Genomic DNA, 24,624 nt, shown 5'->3' with positions numbered 1-24,624 from the left:
CTATGCAGACTGCCGGTGAACAGCATATGTTCTGAACAGACATTGAAGTAAAATCTACCTTGGGGTTTAGTAGCTACATATTCCTAGACAGTTTAGCTCACCCACCCTTTGAGTCTCAGTTTCCTTGCTTGCAAATATAAATCATGACTTTCAATATCTATCTGTGCTAATTGTTTTGTGAAGCTTTAATAAGATAACCACATCTTGCTGGTGACATAGCAAAAGTGTCACCCTCTCTCTGATGCTGCAGAAATTCCCATGACTTGGACTGAACTTGATTCCCACATACCACAAGCCATCAGTGCCTCGGGGGAATTAAAGAGCCAAGGGACTTCATCTAGACCTGAAAGAATATCAAATGATCATAAATATTCTTTCCAAATGAAATGAAATTCCACCATAACAAAAGCAATGCAAGACTCTCAAATAGATCTTTTCAGTTTCCTGCTTATGATTAGTCTCTGTTGGAAGTTATGTTTTTCTAAGAGAGATTAACTTTCCGTCTGTACAGATGTTTCCCTCTTGTTAACATCTGTGCTACTCTGTGCACACAATTTGCCTTATGTGATTTTTGGAACAGTCCCATTGTGTGGTATTATTTATACTTTGGAGCTGTAGGAACTTTCTCAGCAGTAGTTTATGTCAGAAGCAGAATCTGAACTGAGATCATTTCAATATTTTAGACCACACTTGTCTTAAAGAATTCCAGAGACTTCCTTTTTTGCTGTTGCTAAGGCAGAAGTCAATAGATGCAAAGCCATTTGCCTGTAGTTGCTCAGACAGGTAATAATAAAGCAGGGACCAGTTCAAAAAATGCCAGCTCATTTTACTTTATTTTCTCTGAACAGACAAATAATGCAGTGGTTCGTTGATTTGAAAGATGATTAAAAGATCGGCGAAAATTTGAAAATAAGTTCCTTCCGTACCTCAATTCCTTCCACTTGGCCTTCCTTTACATCTCATCCCCCCTTGAGCTTACTCATAAGAAGACACAGAGACATAGGCCGTCCACAGGTGGTTTCAGTTCTAGCATGCTAATGGATATTAACCAAGGTGGTGGGTAGTTTTATGTATTCACTTGAGTAGGCTTCGGTTCACAGATGCTTAGTCAAATAGCCGTCTAGATGTTACTGTCATGAGATTCTTTAGAAGAATGAACATTTCAACTGACAGACTTTGGTTAAACAGACTACTCTCTGTAATGTAGGTAGGCCACATTCAATATTTGAATAATTGAAGGATTTCCTGAAAAAAAAAATTTACTTCCAAAATGTGGTTTGGGGACCAGTGAGAATACTCAATGAGTAAAAACGCTCTTGCTCTGCAAGCCTGATGACTTGAACCTATGTTTAACAAGAAGGGCTCCGTGGCAGGCACCTAGTACTCCTAAAGGAAGTCAGTAGGCATAAATAGGAGTATAGTCTAGAAGCTCATGGGCCATTTAGCCTAGTTTGCAGCTCATCTGTAGAAACAAGAGTGACCCTGCTTCAATAAGGTAGAAGGAGAGAACCGACGTCCAAAACTGCTCTCTGACCTCTAACATGTATGCCAAAACACACATGCACCCATCATACATATACATACAACTGGCACAACCTTAATTTTTTTTAAATAGGAAATAAGACAAAATGCCTTTGAACTCCAGCCTCAACTCTTCCCTGGACCTACATACTGCCCTGAAGATTTCAAACTTGCTAGCAACTACAATCATCTGTTCATGAATTCAAGGATAGCCCTATAATTATTTTGATATACAGATGTCTAGAAATATTTTCTCTCCTCAGCCTTTTGTTGAAGAAGGTAGGTTCTTTTACCCCATGAGACCTTGATCATTTGAGTTTATTGTTTCTTAATCTCCAAATTAGTTGTACCTAAATTAAAACCCTTCTACACAGCAAAAGAAACTATCAGTATAGTCAACAGACAGCCCACAGAATTAAAAAGAAAAAAAAAAACATTGCCAGATATAGTTCAGTCAAGAGGTAAACATCTAAAATATATACAGAACTGCCATAAAATTAAGTTTCAAGGCCCCAGATTGGTAGAAAGTAATTGGGTCAATGAACTTAACAAACAGTTCTCAAAAGAGGAAATAAAAAAACTCAATAACTATTTTTTTAACTTTAAGATTGTAACATATCATTTCTCCCTTCCCTTTCTTTCCCTTAAGCCCTTCCATATACTCCTTTTTTGTTCTTTTTAAAAATTGCTTCTTTTAAAAATTGTTACTGCATGCATATATATATATATATATATATATATATATATATATATATACATATATTCCTAAATATAGCTTTTTATGTCTATACAATATTACTTGTACATGTGTTTTTAAGGGTGACCAGCTGGCTCTAGACAATCAATCAATCAATGTGCTCTTCCCTGGGGAGGGCCACCCCTTCTGCTTCCAGCTTTCCTCAGTTGCCTTTGAACAAGGTTGAGATACTGTGGTCCTTTTTCCCATGCAGTCTTGCAGATTCATTGGTGTACTCCTTCTTGAGCTCATATTTAGTGGGAATTTACGACTGTTGTTTTTGACATTACTAGGAGACATAAGCTCCAAGCAATCTCCCCAGTCCTTGGCTCTAACAGTTCCTTCTGCCCATTCTTGGACAATGATTCCTGAGTCCGGGGTACAAGAGCTGTTTAGTAGATCTATCCACTGGCACAGGGTTCTAAATCTGTATTTTAACTGGCTGTGTTTTTTGTCCTGGTCCCTGTCTGTTACAAAGAGAAGTTTCTTGATGAGAGGTGAGGACTCCACTTTATCAGTGGGTGTAAAGACAAACTAGTTTATAGGTTATAGTTAGAGTTTATGCTTATTTAGAGTCTTCTCCAATAACCATGACTTTACTAGTACTAAGTACTTATCTAGGTTTCTAGTAGTTATATAAATTGGGAGGGTCTTAAATCCAATTTAGAGAGCTACTGGTTATCATCAAGTTACGAGAGGCACTATTGTACCCTAGGGTTATCATGCCATGCTGGTCATTGTTGTGGTTCATAGGCATCATAGTTGGATTAGACTGCTGGTTGTCTGTTTCCTTTGTAAGCTTGCAGGATGCCTCCTGGTACCATGAAAGCTAGTCTTCAGGATGAAGCCATTCCGGTTGGTATCATGTCAGGAAACTCTGGACTTTGTGAAGTGCCTGGTGGCTACAGCAATAGGGACTTAACTCACCTTTGCAGGGCAGCAAGGGCAATAACAACAGGCTGCATCTTTGAAGAGTCAAAAGCATTCACTATCAATAGCTTCAGAGAAATGTAAATTCAAACTGTGTTAAAACCCACTCTCTGTCCATCAGTTTTTATAAAAAAAAAAATGTTTGCTAGAATGGACATGGGGAAAAACGAATCTTTATATACCATTGTAATTGGTAAACTAGTAGACACCATAGAAATCTGTGTGGAAGCTTCTGAAAAGGTCAAAATGACAATTATGTCAGTTCTGGATACAAATCTGTATGACTGTACTTCACGCTACAAAGATACTTTCACGCGGATGTTTATGGCTGCTCTATCCATACATAACAGCTAAGAAATGAGACCACCATAGGTGTTCACCAGCACAATGAATGAAGGATAAAGTATAATAAAAATATACACTTGAATTATATTCAGTTATAAAGAAAAAATGAAATTATAAAATGTGCAGGAAAATGGATGACTTGCAAAGAATTAAGTGAGGTAGCTCAGACACAAAGGGAATGTGTTCCTTCACAGAACTTAGAGAGCAGTGCCTGTTAGATATGTCTGTTGAGGTGAGTAAATGTAGGTAAAGTTCAGGAACCCCAAAATGATGCCGTGCAAGTAGCAAAATAGGGCTGTAAGGCATAGAGTGGGAAAGACAAGTTAATTACTTGGAATACTGGGACATAAAAGGTTATAGTGAAAAAATGGGGATAGGGAGATAAGGCAAGATGAGGGGAGAGAATCAACCACAATTAAGTATGTATTAAAATGCTATATGGAAACTCGTTACTTTGTAAGCTAATTATGGATAATAAAAATCGGTGCCAGTGGGATGATTTACCTCTTAAAGGCAAGGACCTGAGTTGAATTCCCCGATACCCCCCCCCCCCATGGTGGAATGAGAGAGCCAACTTTGGCAGCAAGGCCTCTGTCCTCCATATGAACCTTCACACATGTACTCATATACTTAAAATGAATAAATGGAATGAGTTGAAATAAAACATTATAAAGAAATTGGAAATCTAAGGTTGCCTATAGTGCACAAGACTCTGCATTTCAAAAAAGACGTAATTCGACTCCACTCTCTCCACAAGATGACTGCACAAGTTGGTTCTGTATACTTTCATCACTATTAATGAACATAGTATTTGTGATATCTACTTTTCCCCTTTTGGTAATGTTAGCAACTGTTGATATATATTGCCTTACTCCATTACTTCATTCATGTTGCTTCTATAATTCTGTCTCCTCTTATGCATTCTTGAAAAATTCATTTTAGAGAAACCTCTCTCCATTAATTTTTATGATTTACCTTGAGTTATAGTTCAGTGATCAAAATCAGGAGAAATGCTTGATTCCATTACCTTTTAAAAGCCCATTTAAAAATATTTTATACCATTTACCAAAAATGACTGGGACGTGAGTCACCCTGTGTGCCGGTGTGCATGTGTGTGTGCTCAAGTGTGTGTGTATAGGGAGTGCATCATCATAAACTTACGGAGTACTTAACATTGTAATCATTTCATTTACCACAGATATCATTATTAATGCTCACATTATCACAGTCTGGCCAGCTTAGCTTTTGCCTCCCTTTGAATGAGCCACATGCTTTGTTGTGTTTGTACAGTGCTATTGAGTTACAGTATACTCTTCATAAAATATATTCCACAAGTTCAGACACATGTACATAAACATGAACAAATCACCACAGTCAGGGAAACAGTCTTATCTTTCACACTGCCAACATTTCTTGTTGATCCTCCCCTCAAAACTCTACACTTACCTCAATCCTGGGATAATAAAAAACATCTTCTTAGCATTTTAGAATCCAATGTGTAGAAATTCAAAATGCACATGATTTCTTTTCCAACTGGATAAAATTTTGACCCTTATTTATGATGGTTGATATTCTCCTGACTTTTTCATTCCAATGTTTCCTTATTGGTTTCTTCTTGTTGTTGTGACCAAATACCTGAAAGGAAGCAACATAAGGGAGGAGGTAGGGTTACTTTGGGCTCACAGTTTAAGGGTATAGTCTACCGTGACAGGGAGGTCATAGTATGTTAGAGAGTCATGTGCTAGCTGCTCACACTGCCTACAGTAAGAAAAAGAGGGGTGAGAACTGTTTCTTAGCTTGCTTTCTCCTTTCCATTCACTTCAAGACCCAGCTATATTAGTTTGTTTCTCTGTTGCTATGATAAATACCATTATCAAAGGCAACTTTGGGAGAAAGGGGTTTATTTTAGCTTTCTGTCACTGAAAGAAGTCAGGACAGGAACTCAAGCAGGGCAGGAACCTGGAGGCAGGAGCTGATGCATGGGCCATGAAAGGTGCTGCTTACTGGCTTGTTCCCCATGGCTTGCTCAGCTTGCTTTCTTATGCAACCCAGGACCACCTGCTCATGCTCAGGTATGAAGAAAATGCCCCATAGACATGCCTGTAGGCCAGCTGATAGAATTTCTCAAATAAAGTTTCCTCTTCCCATCTAAATTTATTTGCATAAAGTGGAAAAAAGCTAACCAGCATAGCCTATGGGATGGTGGCATCCATACTTTGGGTATGTTTTTCCCTCCTCAATTAAGCCTTTCTAGAAATACCCTTGTAGATGTGCCCAGGGGTCTCTTTCCATGATGATTCTAAGCTCAGTCAAGTTGATAACAAAGATTAATGATCAGATCTTGCACAAGTAACATTTTTTAAAAAATGAATGTTGTCTAATGTCTCAGATTGTCTCATATATCATTTTAAGAATTATATAGAACATCATTGCCTAATATAAGAAAACAAAGATGGTTTTCCCAATTTTTCTACTAAAAGTTTGAAAGATTGGTGGTTATATTTTTATTTTCACAATCTACTTTGAATTGAATTCATTCCTAGATTGAGGTGCAAGTGAAAGCCATTACTTGTTTATTCTCTATGTGAATGTCTACCTGTTCTAAGAGCATTTGTTGACTCTTTTCATTTCTGAATTACCTTTGCATCTCACTAAAAACCAATTGCCAATGTATGTATAGAGATGTTTCTGGACTCTTTGTTCTGTTATATATGTCGGTCTTCATACTGGTACTGTTATTGTGATTTGAATCTGAAATGTTCCATGAACGGTTGAGCTAGGATTCATTTCAGGACATGGTTTTTACCAGGGTGAACATAATTCCTTCTACTTCTTGCTTTGCTTTTTTTTTTTTGACCAAAAACAAGACAGTAAACTTTTTTCTTCATATTTACTTTTTGCACCTACATAGATTTTAGCTAGTCATGTGTAGTTCTTTTTGTCTGTTTGTCTTTCTTTCTCTAATCATAAGTATGATTAATTACATTGATGGGTTTTTTTAAATTGTTAAGCCGACCTACAATGCATGCAATAAATTACATTTGTCCATAAGGTCTGTCACTTCTATATGTTATTGAATTTAAAGCCTAAATTTATGTGAACTTTTTACACACACACACACACACACACACACACACACACACACACATCTTAAAAAATAATATAGGCACAACCACACATATGTCACATGCCCATCTAAGAATTACAGGATACAAATGCTCAGAAGAAACGAGAATGGAAACTGAGTGAGACAAATCAAAACAGTAGCTAGTCTCCACACAGTTAGGCATGCAAAAAATGATCTTTTAAGATTGGAAAGAGACTCACTCTCCCCACCAACCTGAAACCATTTGCCACAGCATTTAGGATAAAATATGAATTAGGGCTAAAATGTACTGTTCTGCATTAGTGATACTTGTATCAGCAAGATAAGAAACAATCCTTCAGGCAGGTTTTTGACAGAATTTTTGTAGGACTGGTAAATTTTTTTCCCTAGAAACTTGATAGAAATAAACACCAAGGCCATATTGCCCAGAAGTTTCCATTATGGGGATATTTTTAACTCTCAATTCAATTTCCTTAATAGGTAAAGAACTTTCCACATTATCTACTTTTTTTTCCTTGAGTGAGATTTGATATTTTGTGTTTTGTGAAAAAGTAACAAAAGATGTAACTAGGGCTTTACCACAAACATGCTTTCTAAAATCAGATTTTTGTGTCACTTTGCCTAGAAATAGAAAGAAAAGTAGATGAGTTTTAAAGTCATGACTCAGAATGGGAACAGAGATACTAGACAACTTCTTTGTGTGGGGTTGGCTAACTCCTACATATTTGACCTAAAGTTCTAACTTCACTTTTGATATGTGAAGATTTGTGTATGAGGAGAGAGAGAGAGAGAGAGAGAGAGAGAGAGAGAGAGAGAGAGAGAGAGAAGAGAGACTTCTAAAGTCAGTTCCTGCTAATAAAGCAGACCACTTGTCTGGTTTCTATTTTCTGCAGATGAGAAAGGATTAGGCTGTTTCTCCTAATTTTAGAAATCCAGGCACATGTGACAAGTTGGTTGGCTTTGCTCATGATGCAAGCAAAATGAAACTTTACGTCTCAAAGAATTTTTATCTTAAAATTACAGCCATAAAATGAAGTAGAAATAACTTCACGTTCTTGGCAAATAAAGATTGAGGTATTGTTCAGCTGTGGCTTGGGTTTTGTACTTTGTGTGATTTTCTCCTTTTATTGAAAGTAAGATTCTTTTCTCATACAACATATCCTGATTATAGTTTCTTTTCCCTCTGCTCCTCCAAGTTTCTCCCCTATCCCTTCCCCTCTGAATTCACTCTGTTCCTGTCTCTCACTGGAGAAAAAGTAGGCTTCTAACAGATAACAACCAAATGTGATATATATATATATATATATATATATATATATATATATATATATATATATATATATAGAGAGAGAGAGAGAGAGAGAGAGAGAGAGAGAGAATATATATATTGTATATATATATAAAGGTGTAACAAAAGCCATCACATTAAAGTTGGACGTGGCAGCCCAACAAGACAAAATAGTCCTAAGAACAGGAACAAGAGTTAGAGAACCACTCATTTTTACAGTCAGGAGTCCCATAAAATACTAAGCTAATAGCTATAGTATATACACAGAAGTCTCTGTGAGTTCATATGAGCCATTTTTAGTTGATTCAGAGAGCCTTGTTCTCCTGGTGTCCTTGTGGTCCTAGAAGTCTTTCTGCCTCCTCTTCCAGGGGTTTTCCTTAGCTCCAAGGATGGGGTTTAATGGTGACCTCTCATTTAGAATGTATCTCTTTTTCTCTGTGTCTCTGCCTCTCTGTGTGTCTCTGTCTCTGTCTCCCTCTGTCCCTCTCCCCCTCTCTCTCCCTCTCCCCCTCACCTCCCTCCATTCTCATTCTCTCTCTCTCTCTCTCTCTCTCTCTCTCTCTCTCTCTCTCTCTCTCTCTCTCTCTATCTCTCTCTCTCTCTCCATCCTGTCTATATCTGGCTGTGGCTACTTGTATCTGTTCCCATCTGCTGCCAGAAGAAGCCTCTCTGATGATGACTGGATAGTCTCTGATTCCTGATTACACAAGCAGTATCAGGTATGAGTTCCTTCTGGTGAAGTAAGCTTTAATTCAAATCAGAAATTGGCTACTCCCAAAGGTTCTGTGCCACCATTGCCCTAACATATTTTTCAGGGAGGACAGATTGTAAGACAAGGGTTTCATGGCTGGTTGTTGTTTACATTTCTTTTTTGGTACCCTACAGAGTACCTTCCTCTACTAAAGAAACTAGGACATAGGGGTAAAGGGTGCATGTAGGCACCAGCTCAACTTCTCCATGTTCAATGAGTTGTGTGGGTATTGTCCCCAGCAATGGGACCCTGCTGTCACTTTGCAGAGAGCAATTTTTGTCCTAGCAACAGCCTGGGTAGTTTGAGGATTTTTATGAAACCTCCATGGTCAAGAACTCAGTGGAATGAGTTCCTCCTAGAAACAAGAGATAGCTAGTTGAGACTATATCTCCCATTACTAGGAGTCCTCACTAGGGCCATCCTCATACATTTCAGGAAGTTTCCACTGCACTAGGTTTCTACACCACCTCCCAAATGCCTCCCAAATCCAGTCATCTCTTCCCACACTATATCTTTCTAGCACATCTCCCCCCAACCCCAACACCCCTTTCCTTCATGCCAGTCCCTAAATACCCCTTGTTCACCTGTAAAATCTATTCTATTTTCCCCTTCCAGGGATATCCATGTGTCCCCCTTAAACTTCTCCTCTTTACTTAACCTCTCTGGATCTATGGATTGTTGCTTGGTTATCTTTACTTATTAGCTAATATCCACTTATAAGTAAATACACATCATATTTATCTTTCTGAATCTGAGTTACCTCAGGTTGATTTTTTTTTCTAGTTCCATTTGCCTGCATGTTGGGGGCCGACTTTTAGCAGAAAGCGGCTATCAGCTTTGCAGCCAACTTGAGCCATATACCCTGACATAAGACTTGGATTACAATAGCCTACAACAGCTGAGAACACTCCGATAATCTTGGTTTAGATACCTTGAGATTAAAGGTGCGTGAGATTAAAGGTGTGTGACTTAAGAGTATGACTTAGAAGTATAGAGATCAGAGTTAGAGACAAGACCTAAGGGCATGATTAAAGGTGTAACTTAGAGGCGTGGCTTAGAAGTGAGACATATAAAAGGCAAAGACAGAATAGATCAGAAATCAGAATATAGAAGACAGAACCAGAAATCAGACTATAGAGGGAGAATCAGACAGGAGACACTTAGAGGAAGAGAGACTGAAGAATAAACGGGATTGAATCACACCCTGTCTGGTCTCCATTCTTTGAGTCTGCCCTCACTCTCACTCTTGCTGAACCCCGACCCGCAGACCGGAGCAACAGCTTGGGCCAGGATACAGTGGCCGCCCAAACGTGGGTTGGCCCGGGCCTCAACATTTTGCCTGGGCTGCAACATTTATTTTGGCCGCCCCAACGTGGGGCTAGTGTGGACCCCAACATTATTTTGGCGCCCGAACAGGAACTCGAGCTTGGGCCCCAACACCTGCAAATTTCATGGTGTCATTTTTTTTTAACAACTGACTAATACTTTGTTGTATAAGTATACCACCTTTTCTTTATCCATTCTTCTGTTGAGAAACATTTAAGTTGTTTCCAGTTTCTTTCTTATAAATAATGCTCCAATGAACATGATTGAGCAAGTATTCTTGTGTCTCCTGCACAAAGTGCATTCAAGACTATTCCCTACTTTCTTTTAGATTTAGCCTATCTGGTTTTATATTGAGATCTTTGATCTACTTGGTCTTGAGTTTTGTGCAGGGAGATAAATATGAACCTATTTGCATTCTCCTAAATGCAGACATCTAGTTGGACCAGCACCATTTGTTGAATATGCTGTCTTTTCCCCAGTGTGTATTTTTGGCTTCTTTATTTAAAAAAGAAAAAGCAGCTGTCCATATGTGTTTATATTTATATCTGGGGATTCCATTCTGTTCCACTGACCCACCTGTCTGTTTTTATGTCAATACTATACAGTTTTTATTACAATTGCTCTGTAGTACAACTTGAAATTGGGGATGGTTATACCTCTAGCAGTTCTTTTATTTTTCAGGATTGTTTTAAGCTATCCTATTTGTGTAATTTTTAAAAAAGTTTATTTATTTATTTACTTGCTTACTTACTTACTGATTTGTTTGTTTGTTTGTTTGTTTGTTTGTTTATATGAGTGCTCTGCTGCATGTAAACCCGAAGGCCAGAAGAGGGCATCAGATCCCTTTATAGATGGTCATGAAGCATCATGTGGGTGCTAGGAATTACACCCACATGCAATTCCTAGAATTGGAAGAGCAGCCAGTGCTCTTAAGCACTGAGCCATGTCTTCGGGCCTTCTGTGATTCTTTTTTAACTTTCCTTATTCCCTCAAATTCATGAAATATTGATTTGGTTTCCATCACCATCATAATCATTATTGTGGTATTATCAATTATGCAAATTTACCACATACAGAATATACTTTTGTAACATTCACCTCACCTTTACCATAATATTTTCCCCTTGACCATTATATCTTAAAAGTAAATCTAGATTCTATGTATGAGAAAAAATGTCTTCTTTTATTTCCTAGTCTGACTTCTTTTGTCTCATATGATGATCTCGAGTTTCATTTTCTTGTAGCTGATACAATTTTATTCTTGTATGGCTGGGTAATTCTCTGTTGTGTATATATGCCACATTTCCTTTATTCATAGACTGCTTCCATAACTTGGTATTGTGAATAATGCCCCATTATTCTTACCTGTGCAGCTGTCTCTATTGTGACTTACTTATGCTAGCTTCCTTTGCCTTAGGTGCATACACTCAAGGCCAGTATATAGTAGTCTTATTGTACTTTTTCTGGAAGTCCATTACTGATTTCTGTAATGGGTGATGTAATTTATATTGCTACCAGCAGTTTATAGGGGTCAGGGGTGGATTTCTTATGAGCCATTCTGTTTTTCTATGTCAGAGTCCTTTTGCAATGTCATTTTCCCCATTTCTGACCACGCTGAAACTCGTTTAGCTTTTTCAATACTTACAAGACTTACAAATTATCTCATCATGAGCTCAGGATCTTCATTGAAATAAGCTAGTTTGTTTCCCAGTCATTCTCCTGCAACTACACTTGGGCACCCTGTGTGTCTCAACTAGACATTCATTAGATTCCTTCCTTCTGATACAAAAGACAGAGATGAAAGTGTTCTTGGCCATTTAGACTTAATAACAGAGGAACCAGCCTGTTCTAGAATTCCAGTATTCCCTGTTCCTGTAGGATATTTTTCAACTCTTGGAGAGATATGAAGTCTTCTGTCCTAACATAAGTTCCCACCTAGAAACAATACAGGATTTTGTTTTCAACTTGCCACAAGTTTTCCTAAGGGCATCATAGAATAAATGAGCAGTAATGCTCTGGGCCAAGCCACTAAAGCAAATGAAATTTACCATGTAAATAAAGCCTATCAGTAGCAAGATAAGCTAGCAGAGTGTAGAAGAGCATGCACAGCCATTCCACACATTGCACAGCTGAGGAAACAACTCAGTCCAACCACCTGAAATAATTTTGTATATTTTAGTTGGAAAATACTCAACACAGTTTCTCTGAAATAGTCAAAAGGGTAGGCTATTAGTGAAGGTGATGGATGTTTTAATTAATTACTGAGAGTTGTTGGGAAAGAAGTCAGATGACATTTAAGTGTGTGTGAAGTGTAATATATGAGTTGTATCTTAGTAAAATTATTATAATAAAACTATTACCTTCTCAGGTCAAGTAAACTATAGAAAGTCTACCCCTATTTAACTTGTTACAATTCTATATATGTTCACTTGAATGTATTTATATAATAGATAGGCAAATAGGTAGGTAGGGAAAGAGAGAGATTTAAATACATGATAGATGATATATAGTTCATATTTTTTGTAATGTCATATGAAGAAAACCAATAGAATTTCTAGTATTAAATATTTTATAAAAATTTCATAGATTCCCTAAAATGTACGCATTTAAATAATACATTGGTTAAGAAACTTCAGTTTCAAAGACACTGTAATACTTATTAAGTAACATGATTCAGATTATAAAATATTGGATATGGAGAATAAAATACAGGTTATTAAATGGTAACAGACAATGGGGGAGGTGGGAAATGAGAGCACACACTATACAGTTTCAAAGCTATAACATGGCAACTGTAATGAGGGATCAATTCTTGGTATATATGTGATACTATTCATATAATGACATCATTATATATTGAATATATATATATATATATTGAATTCATAAATTCATATAACCTGTTCAAAATCTGTATGCATTCTATAGCTTGTAGCAAAACCAATTTCTTGAATTTTATATTATTTTTAGTTAGAGGATAGTTCAGCAAGGAATGATATGAAAGCTATAAAAATTGTCCTCTCGTGTTTAAATTTTCTGTGAAGATGTATATTTTACTTAATAAAAGCACTACAGACAACTATATACAGAAAAAATAAATAAACAAAACTATTATCAAACACTGAAAAGGGGAGACCCTGACTAAGATTTCCCAAGCAGTGGGTGGAATATAAAAAGTATCCTAGGAAAATTAATTACTGCTCAATAGGCATTTTATTTCTTACTTTTCTGTTTGTAATGATAAAACAACATAACCTAGGTAATATATAGAAGGAATGGTTTCTTTTATCTTAGTTTAGAAGACAAATCCATAATGGTGTATGAGGCATGGTTCAGGCAGGTGGAGCAGGAAGCTAAGAGATCTCATCTTTAATTGCAAAGGCAAAACAATCAAAGTAGCAGTGGGGCAAGAATATAGTCTTTCAAATCCCATTCCCAGTGATATACTTTCTCCACCAAGGATACCCCTTCCCAAACAGCACCACCAACTTGGAACTAAGTATTCAAAATCCATAAGCCTATGGGGACATTCCTCCATCAGACCACCACAGACCCCTATGACCAGAACATAGCAAATCAGAGATGGGCCTGCAATAGTAAGTCAAACCTGATTTAGAAGTCTTCAAACTTGGGAAGGAATGAGTATTCATCAAATGTTTTTGAGAGAAACAATGACATGATCACATCGATGCTTCATGCTATTTTCATGATAATTAGCTCCTTTATCAGGATTAAGGTTCCTCGGGTGAATATGTCATTTATTCTTTAATGATTAATTTTTATTTTGTGCACATTGATGTTTTGCCTGCATGCATGTCTGTGTGAGGATGTCAGATACCCTGGAACTGGAGTTACAGTCTTGAACTGCCATGTGGTTGCTGGAAATTGAACTCAGGTTCTCTGGAAGACCAGCCAGTATTTTTAATTTCTGAGCTATCTCTCCAGCCCTGGGAATATTTTTTTAAAATAATTGTATTTTCCTGTAATGCCCAATATAGTGAGTTTGTAGTCAGAAAATGTGCCCTAAAGCTTATCTTCGAAGCAGTGAAGTGATCTTGGTGTGCGGAAATCTTGGTTCTACCTTGCTCATCTTCTACTTGCATCCTTCCTGTTTAAGAATTTCCTAGATCCACTTTCTCTTTAGCCAGCCTCCATATAGATCTTGCTCAGGCTGCTATCTTCTTGCACATGAATTGCTGTAGCAGACTTCTAATTAGTTTTTCCTCCTCCTCTCTACTATCCATGCTACTGCCAGAAACATGTTGGTTTGTTCTTTTATAAAAACTCAATCTGACCATGTTACTCTCTGATGAAAACTAGTGAGTTCCTCCCTCTCATGAATCAAGCATTAAGATCTTCTATGCCTTCCTATACCATATAGCCTCTTGTCATCCTTCTCTTGTCTTTCTTATTTCTGTCACTCTAACCTCTGGCTTTACTGCATACTGTGTTGTCTGTTACCCAAGAGCATCACATGTAATATTCTCTTTCCTGGGATGATTTTTGCCTTGCCTCAGCTGGTACATCCTCACTCTTCACACCACACTCTCTAAGGTAAAACTTCTCCTGTCTCAAAACTGAGTCCAGATGCTCCTGTTGGGTGTTCCTATATCCTTAAAAGAATATTTTTTTAACTTGTCCAATGTCAAGTGTAAGCTCCTGTATGTATGATCACTAGAGTGCAAGCGTGTGTGTGTGTGTGTGTGCGTGTGTGTGTGTGTGTGTGTGTGTGCATGTCAGGGTTCATGCACATGGAAGCTAGATGCTGTCTTCAACAGTTGTGTTTTGCCACATTTTTGAAGCAAATCTGAGTGTCTACTTGTCTCTCCACCTTCCTTAGGAGTACAGGCCTGTGCTGCCCCACATGGCTTTGTCTGCTGGTGCTAGGGATTCCAATTCAGGTCCTCATGCTTGTACAGCAAAAGCATTACTGACTGAGCCATCTCCCTACCTCACCAACAAATAATTTTCTAATGACAGAGTAATGCTGATGTCCTCCTGTTTTAAATTTTTAAACATTCATAGCATCTTAATTTTCTTCCCATTACTATTGGCACAGTTCTTATACTTTAAGCATTTATGTAAGTTTATTCCATCAAAGAATACAAATTCCATGATGGCAGGGACTATATTTATTGATTCGTTATATAGTCTACAAATAATAAAACACATATTATTAATGTAGAGCAAATGAATTTATACAAATTTAGTCAGAGGTGTGTAATAAAAAACATTACTGCAAGTAAAACATAGAACACATTCTTGCATTCTAGAAAGTACCCTTATGCTACAAATTGACTCCATCCCCCATTTTCAGAATGAGTAGCCACTATTACAATAATAATCATAACTTTACTTTTTCCTTCCTAGTAGTCATAATACATTAGTCCATTGGTTCTCAACCTCCTTAATACTGAGATCCTTTAATGCAGTTCCTCATGTTGCCAAAATACCCAGCCATAATTATTTTCATTGCTACATCATAACTGTAATTTTGCTACTGTTATGAATCATAATGTAAATATCTGATATGTAGATGGTCTTAGGTAATCCCTGTGAAAGGGTCCCAACTCACAGGTTGAGAACTGCTATATAAGAACATAAGTAATTAAAAAGTGACTCCATTACAGAAAGAAAGTGTGGATCCCTCTCTAAATTTTACCAAGTGAGTGTTGCAAAGTTTATCCTTTAAAGTTCTAACTGAATGTTACTTTTGACACATACCAGAACTGAACTTGACACACAAATGCCATGATACTACTGGTAAGGTTTCCAGATAAAATATGGGAAGTTAGTTATATTTGAATTATAAATAAATAATGAGAAGACTTTTAATGTAAGTACATCCTTGATATTACATTGAACATATGTACAATTTAAGGATACACGTTACTAAAATATTCTTGGTATTCCATATTTTTATTTACTATATCTGTCTACTGTGTCTGCAAACTATGAAATTTCTGCTTCTTACAGTATCTTCCAACCCTAACAACTTGAATATCCCTCATTTGTGCCCAGTAACTGGGCTTAGGAAAATATTGTATTTCATAGGTTTTCAGCAAAAGGCACCATCTATTTAAAGAAAATTCTGGGCAACGTTTAGATTGTGTGTTAAGCATTTGCTGGGCAAATTTAAGTTTTGTCGAAGCAATACTCCATCTCTCCAGGTCCTTCTTCACCCTGGATATGTAGAGCTTCTACTCTGTGCTATGCAGAATCCTCATTTCTCTACTACTCCCTGACCCTGTCCGTGATGTTTGTGTATGATGTGATGTGAATACACTTGAGCAGATGTTAGAAAGAAGTGCCTTTCATAACTGCTCAGCAGTGTCTGGTGTCAGCTCCTTCTTTAAGATAAAATGTGGCTGACAAGTCTCTCTGGTGGGGAGCCAGCTCCCACAGCTTGCTTCCTTCTCTTCTCAGCCTTTCATTCATAAAAATCATGGAGAGCTTTTCTTCAAAGGGAAATACACATTAAACCTGGGACAGAACTCAGTGTGCTTTAACATGTGTGTTTGTTTCTGTTTCATTGAGTAGATTTTGCTTTAGAAGTGTTCAAAGTCATATTGGATTCCTTGTAGTTTTAGTACAATGCTGAGAAACTGTAGGAGGCTGTCAAAGGAGATCTGATTTAGAGGAAAGGCTCTGAGATTTGGAACTAAACTTGAGATTGAAACCTTGTGACAGGTGTCCGTTTAACTCTGCTAAACCTCAAGTTTCTCTTCTGTGAAATATGATGGTAACTGTGTGTGCCCCACAGTTCTATGAGATTTAAAAAAAAACATGAACTGTTTAGCTTAGTGCATTGCACATGCTCATGTTAGAAATGCTGATGAATGTAGCTCCAGGAATATGTCTAATGCTCAAAGAAGCATCTCTTGAGCCCTGGGCCCTTGGCTCATCATCAGAGAATGAATATTATGAGATCATCTTACTGTTTTGTAATATCTTTCTCTTCTATACACTGCGCACTGAAAAAAAAAGACCTAGCCTCACCTCTTTACAATAGCCTCGACTAATATAAACTATCTTGGTGTAACTCTAACCAAGCAAGTGACAGACCTGAAGGACAAAACCCTACAAGTCTTTGAAGAAAAAAATTGGAGAAGATATCAGAAGATGGAAAGATCTCCCAAGCTCATAGATTTGTAGGATTAACATAGTAAAAATAGCCATCTTATCCAAAGCAATCTACAGAGTCTGTAGGTTTTTCGGTTTTTGAAATCCTGCATAATCTGTGCTGGTCTGGTAAGATAAAAGGGGTTATTTCAATTTCCTTGTATCTATTGAGACTTGCTTTGTGACCAATGATGTGTCAGTTTTGGAGACCATTCTGTCAGGTACTGAGAAGAGGGTGTATTATTTTGTGTTTGGGTAAAATGTTCCTTAGCTATCTGTTAGGTCCACTTGAGTCATGATGTGTGTTAGTTCCATTATTTCTCTGTTTAGTTTCTTTCTGGATGACCTTTCCATTGGTGAGTGTAGTATTGAAGTCTATTACTAACAATATGTGAAGTTTGATTTGTGATTTAAACTTTAGTATTTTTTTCTAAACAAATGTGAGTGTCCTTGCATTTGGAACATAGATATTCAGAATTGAGAAGTCACCTTGATAGATTTTTTTCTTTGGTGAGTATGAAGTGTCTTTCCCAATTTCTTTGATTAATTTTGGTTGAATATCTATTTTACTAGATCTTAGAATAGATACTCCAACTTTTTCTTGGGTCCATTTGTTTGGAAATAGGTTTTCCAGCCCTTTACTATGTGGTAATATCTATCTTTATGACTGAGGTATATTTCTTGTATGCAACAGAATGATAGATCCTGTTTTCACATCCATTCTGTTTGCCTGTGGTTTTTTTAATTAGGGAGTTGAGACTATTGATATTGAGAGATGTTAATGACCAGTGATTGTTAGTTCGTGTTATTTTGATGTCATTGGTTTGGTGTGTGTGTGTGTTTCTTCTTTTGAATTTGCTGGTGTGAAATTAGTTTCTGTATTTTCTTGGGTATATTTAACTTCCTTGGGTTGGAATTTTCCCTCTAGTACCTTCTGTAGGGCTATATTAGTGGACAGATATTGTATACATTTGACTTTGTTATGGGACACCTTATTTTCTTCATCTATTGTGATAGAAAGTTTTGCAGGGTATAGTAGTCTGGGCTGGCATTTGTGCTTAGTCTACAAGACATCTGTCCAGGCCCTTCTGGCTTTTAGCATCTCTGTTAAGAAATTGGGTGTAATTCTAAAAGGTCTACCTTTAAATGTTACTTGGCCTTTTCCCCTTGCAACTTTTAATATTCTTTCTTTGTTCTGTAAATTTAGTATTTTGCATATTATGTGGTAGAATGGACTTTCACTTCTGGCCCACTCTATTTGGTGTTCTGTAAGCTTCTTGTACCTCATATAGGCATCTCCTTCTTTAGGTGAGGAAACTTTTTTTCTATGACTTTGTTGAAAATATTTTCTTGGCCTTTGAGCTAAGAACTCCTTCTACTCCTATTATTCTTTCATTCCTCTATTCTTATATTTAGTCATTTCATGGTATTACAGACTTCCTTGTTGTTTTTTTGTCAAGAAAATTTTAGTTAATATTTTCTTCAACTGCTATTCCAATTTCTTCTATTTTATCTTCTACAAGTGAGATTGTCTTCCATCTCTTATATTCTGCTGGTAGCTCATGTCTGTAGTTCCTGTTCTCTTACTTAGGATCCCCATCTCCAGGATTCCCTCTCAATTTGTGTGTTCTTTAGTGCTTCTAGTTCCATCTTCATGTCTTCAATAGTTTTATTCATTTCCTTCACCTGCTTGTTCGTGTTTTCATGGATTTCTTTGAGGTAGTTGCTTATTTCCTCTTTAAGGGTCTCTATTGTCTTCATAATATTGGGTATAAGATTATTTTCTTGTATTTAAGTTGTGTTGAAATATCCATGGCTTGCTGGAGTATGATAGCTGGGCTTTGGTTGTGCCATATTGCTCTGGGCATTGTTGCATTCTTACTCTGTCTTCTAGTCATCTATGTTTGGGGTTATTATAGGTTTAGGTATCAACTTTGAAAATTTATATTTGTTTGGATTTTTTCATTGCTTTCTGTTTCCTCTCTGGTCTTTTGGCCTGAGTAGCCTCTAGTTCTTGTAGCCAGTAAGTTTTCAGGTCTAGTAGTATGTCTTGACTAGGGTTTTGGTGGCCTGCATGACCTCTGGGGTTTTGGATACTCATGTTGCCTTTGGGATTCTGGGATTCTGGAAATTTGCCTGACCATATAATTTGTGTATTTTAACTAAACTAATAGTACATCAAGTAGTAACCAGAACATAAATTTTTCTCTTTAACACTTGTGAGAATATACAGGAAGAAAACAGCTTGGATTTTCTTTACAAACATTACCATCTGGCTAAGGAAACAAAAGATGTTGGTCTTCAACCTAAGAACCATTGTAAAGTTGGTCCCATAGCAATATGTGATGCTTACTCAATGACTGGAACATTAAGTGCTATACCTTTTCCCTGATGCTAGGGAAGATATGAAACTTGAATGTGGCCTTAACACACGGAGTAATGGGATGAAAATGGCATTAAGATCCAAAGTGTGAAGGTATGCTCTTTACTATTATGTGCCAGACCAAAACAATTTCACTAGACCCTCATACACAAGAATTATGCTCTTATAAGATATTTTGGGAATTGTCAACAACATTTGATTGTCTTAACACTAAAAAAGTGGCAGTAAATAGTTTTGGGTCTTGAAGACTGTGGGTATGGCTGCTGGGAACGCTGAGGGTTCCTCCAGGAGGATGTTAGGCATGGCTGCTGTGGTTCACGGTTCCTCACGGCTTGGTCCCAACGACACGAGAAAGTCCATGGGTTTTTACAGGCTTTAATGTCATGGCAGATGTAGATGAATCTGGATGTACACCCCCCCCCCAAACCGAGGGCAGACCTGAGTTGAATAGGGAGGGAGGGAGGCTGGGGAAGAATGCTTAATTGGCTCTACCCTCTGGCCTTCAGGTATCTCATTAGTATGTAAATCTCTCTAGGGCCCGAGGCATGTTCCTCTTGACTGATGGCCATAGACCACTCTGTGGGAGGGGGTGTGGAGAGGGCTGAAGCTAAATGAAAAGAACCAGGGCCCAGGAGCAGAGCCCAACTCCTGCCATCCAATAAGGGTCCGGGGTTCCAAGCTCATGCTCCACCAAGCACCCAGCTGCTTCACACAGCCCACTGCCCCACCACCCCACAACTCCCCCTTTTTTCTTTTTTTTTAAAAAGAAGAAGGGTCACTGTCATTTGTAGTGAAAATTTTAGATGAGGAAGTCAAAAGAAAACACTATGAAGGCCATATAGTGTGGCACAATTAAGCCAAAGGGTAAGGGGAGCTGGGAGTGGGGGTTAGGAAGGCAAGGGATCATTGAAACAAATAAACACAGGTGGTACTGAAAGATAGAAAAATCATAAGTTGATCCCCTGAACCCTACTTTTAAAAGCAAAGACATAAAAACCTGTAAGTCAAACACTGTGTTGCCTCAGTCCCAGGAAATTAGCTGACCATTTGAACAGATGGCCCTAACTAAACAAATCTTAAGATTCATGGTGTCAGGATGCTATGGGCCCGAGATTAGCTTGGCCGGGCTTTGAACTAACAGCCCTGAGACAGTTGGTGCCAGGATGCTAAAAGTTTGAGATAAGCCTGACCCCCTTGAACTGGAGCTCATGATATATAGTGTGAAACTACTTCGAAATAGCCAATTATAAAGTGACACACCATGCATCTTAGGAATTTGAGATCAAATGTATCGATGACCTAGTGACCTGTTCCCCCTCCTTCCCCCTTCCCTAACTCCACTCTCAGCCTTCCCCCTTCCCTAACTCCACCCCCACCTGGTTTGTAGATTCACCCTTAAAAGCTGTAAACTTCTTTTTTTTTTTTTTGCTGAATTCCGCTGCCCCTGCTTGGGCTTGAAGGAAAGACAGCCCTGGCTAGCCAGTAAACCTCTTGCGATTTGCATCAAGTTGTGTTTCTCGTGAGTGATTTGGGGTGCGTCTGCAGTTCTCCACGGATCGGTGAGGTCCTTTTCATTTGGGTTTTACAGTACAGTTTGAGGGTAATAACATCTGATTAATCTAGATAGACATTATGTTTTTCTTACTAACATGTAACTTTTAGCTATTTGACTTTGGCAAAAGAGTTTATCTGTAGCTGAAAGGTCTTGGATCTGTCTTCTGTAGGACTCAGCATGTGTCAGGCTATCTTCACCTTGTAATCTTTCATCAGCCACCCAAGTAGTTGACATTATCCTCCTGCACCACTGGATCAGGCTGCTTGCATCCTTATTTTATCTTATTCCAATCACTTTTTTGGGGGGGATTACAAAGGAATGTAATGAATGCTTGTAATACAAATGATGTTAGTCTGGTACAGTTTTAAACTATTTCTCAAGTTCTTCCTGGTTTTCATTTTCTGTAGGTAAAACTGAGGGTTGTATTTTCAGAGGAGGGTGAGAGTACTCAAAGGTTGAAATTACTGATGAGAAAAACCAAGATTTGAGTGGCCCCATACAAGTCAGGATAGCGCATATGCTTCTTTAGGGCCTTTACTCTCCACACCTCACTAAAATGAAAGACTCCTGTTGATACTGCCAGGGCTAGCATTACAGAAAATTGCCTCATGGCTAATGGGACTTCTCTGATTATTTTTTCAATGACAGAGAACAGTGATAACCTTTCTGTCTGACAGCTTGTTCTGGAGTATTCCAAGGACACCTTAGTTTCTGCTGTTATATTTTTGTTCGGCCTCTGTTACTGGCAGTTTATCCTACTATCTTTTAAAGCTCCCTGACTTCTATAGAAGAAACATAGAAGTTCTTAGATTATTACAGATCTTTTTTTCACTTTTGTTTATTCCCACCCCTGGTTTGATATAATGGTTTTTAACAGGAAACCAAACAGATGCCTTATGGGAATAAACCTGTTGAGTACTCTTAGTTGAAGTATATAGATTCTCCCTCACTTAATAGCATGTATTTTTTCTCTTCCTACTAATTACAAGCATCCCATGAAGAGTGATTTAGAATGCAGGAATGTATGGGCAAGCAAATACAAAATAAACAAAATGTGAAGAATATGAAACATTAAAGTTGAAGTTTAAAATCAGTATATCAAACCTATTACTTTCTTTTCAGGATTACAAAGAAAATTAATAAACTAACTTGCACTATAACTGAGTTTCTCTCTTGGTTTTATTTTTATTCTCTTCCTGGTCTCCACTAGTTCAAGGTGCCTCCTCTCAGAGTATCTCTTCATCTTACTTTCATGAAAAATGTGCCTGTATGTATACAGTAAAATGGAGGGCAAACTGGAAAGTGTACAGTGCCACTTAGCATGTCAAAGGCATAGAAGAGAGATATACTATCTCATATTGAGAAGGTGTTTGGAATCTAAAATAGCAATATTTTGTCATAGCTCTGCCATCACGACCTTATTATGGAAGTGTTGTGGTGATAAAGTGTTGTGGGAATGTCTTAAGAGATAAGAGACTGTCTGAAAAAAATTCACAGTGTTCTCTGAGGATTAGGAAAAAGCACACATTACACACAGAGAGGGAAGAATTATTAAGTGTGAGGCCAGCTCATGAATATGCTTTTTTCATTGGGGAAAATGTCTATTATTAAATTTTTTTTAAAAATTGAATGATACTAAATTCACCCTAGACATGAAGTTCGTGATGCAGATATTAGTTAGAAATACTGTTTAGCTTTTTTCCAAGGTAGATAAGGTCTGAATGGCAGTCTTCCTCCATTTGGAGTCCTTGATTGAGGCTCTGGTAGAGAACGAACTTAGAGAACACTAAGGCCTAAATGTTAAAGTGAAGTCTTCGAGGTTATTTTTGATTCATGTCATGGTTTCATTCCTATAGTCATCAATCATTGCTTGATGCTCATCTACTGCTTTAGGCATTGTTGTTACCATGTTGTCCAAGGCAGATAATATCCTTAATGAACTAGAGTTTGGGTTCTAGTGGAAAAAGATGATATCTGATGATGAAAAAGGTAACAAAGGAAGTAACTAGGGACCACCTCAAGGTGAGTTCTCTGGAGAGACTTAACAACCACCAAACCGAGACCTGACTTATATAAAGAAGCAAAGAATAAAGAAAAATATATCTGGAAAGAACATTCTAAGAAGTGACACTGCTCCTGTGGCAAATCAATTCACTAAAATTTTTATTTTTAAATAATTATTTGACAGAATATTACTTTTAAAATAAAAGCAAATTTGCATACTTAATGAGACAGACATACTTATTTGTTTTTATACAAAGAATTAAGTCTTGGTTGAATATTTGATAATGCAGGACATACATCTTCAATATTTTTCAGAGTTGATCAATGTTTGGATTTTATAAATGCCAATGCTGAGAACACTGCGCTGTGTAAATATTTAGTGCAAATCAATGGCAGGCACATATTTAGGGAAATTCAGAACTATCTGGAGACTGCGCCTTAACACCAAGTCAAAATTCATTCAATGATTATTTATAAACCTTATGTCAGCAACCTAAGTAAGAAATTTTAAAAACCAAACTTTCTAACATAATAAAATCCAAAGGCACTAATATGTGCTGAAGAAAGATGGCAGGGAACCACTGAAAGTCTTTGTTTTCTGAAATTAAGTCATTACATGTGTATAAAATCAGGAACCTTTTCATGTCCTGTGAAAACACTGCAGTTCATAATGTACAATAGGCTTATGTGTGTGGAGAGGTGTCTCAAGCAGTGCTCATTAACACTGTGTAGTGTGGCAACATGCACAGAGCAAAATATCTGTGCTATGTGTTCAGAAACCAAGGCTGCAGTGAAGCCACTGATATAGAACAGGTGAGTGTGGTCAGACACACATGAGACTCATTACATGTTTGACTTTGAGATAGTTTTTTCATGGTTTCATGTTCAGAAACACTGTGCTGTTGCAAAAACTTTTATGATAACACATATTCTTAGTCACATGTCCCCAGATAATGTCACAGAAGCTGTGATTATTTTGGCAGGACAGTTCAAGAATATGAATGAAGATTCTGAACTGACTTGAAAAAGGAGCCAAAATACCAGGGAGAACTGTTTTATAGCATCCTATTCTGCAGCAATGAATCTAGTCCCTTGGAACTTGCGCTAGTCCATATGCTGAGTTTAAAAAAAAAAAAAAAAAAAAAAAAAAAAAAAAAAAAAAAAAAAAAAAAAAAAAGAATGAGTGTCTGCTCATGTGATTGAAGCTGAATGAGCTAGGAAGAGACAGCGATGAGTTTGTGAAGCACCATCACATAGCCCATTTGAAGGACTCTTGAGCATCAATTAGTCATCATGTTATCTCATTGACAACGTCATCAAGCAGTGTAGAGAGGGCAATGACGTTAAGGAGTTTCCGAAATAGCGTGCATGCGATGCCACCAGAGCACTTTGAAGCTGACTCATGACGTACAAGAGGATCACTATAAATTTGAATGGTGTGCTGAAAAAAGAACCTGAAAAGACAGGGTCAGGATTCAGGGGTCACTACTTTCATCTTCCTCTATATTTTTACCATATTCTCCTAGGTAGACAGCAACAACAACTGCTTTGTTCAAA

At 37.5% G+C, this 24,624-nt stretch overlaps 1 protein-coding gene across 1 annotated transcript in view; it reads left to right on the top strand.

The window, feature by feature from the left end:
* Col4a6 (collagen type IV alpha 6 chain) overlaps positions 1–24,624 on the top strand; it is a 299,929-nt gene that overhangs the window by 119,711 nt on the left and 155,594 nt on the right. The window lies entirely within an intron of this gene.

This window comes from Arvicanthis niloticus, chromosome X (genome assembly GCF_011762505.2).
Source record: "Arvicanthis niloticus isolate mArvNil1 chromosome X, mArvNil1.pat.X, whole genome shotgun sequence".
Lineage (NCBI taxonomy): Eukaryota > Metazoa > Chordata > Mammalia > Rodentia > Muridae > Arvicanthis > Arvicanthis niloticus.
This window is presented reverse-complemented; position numbering and strand designations above follow the sequence as displayed.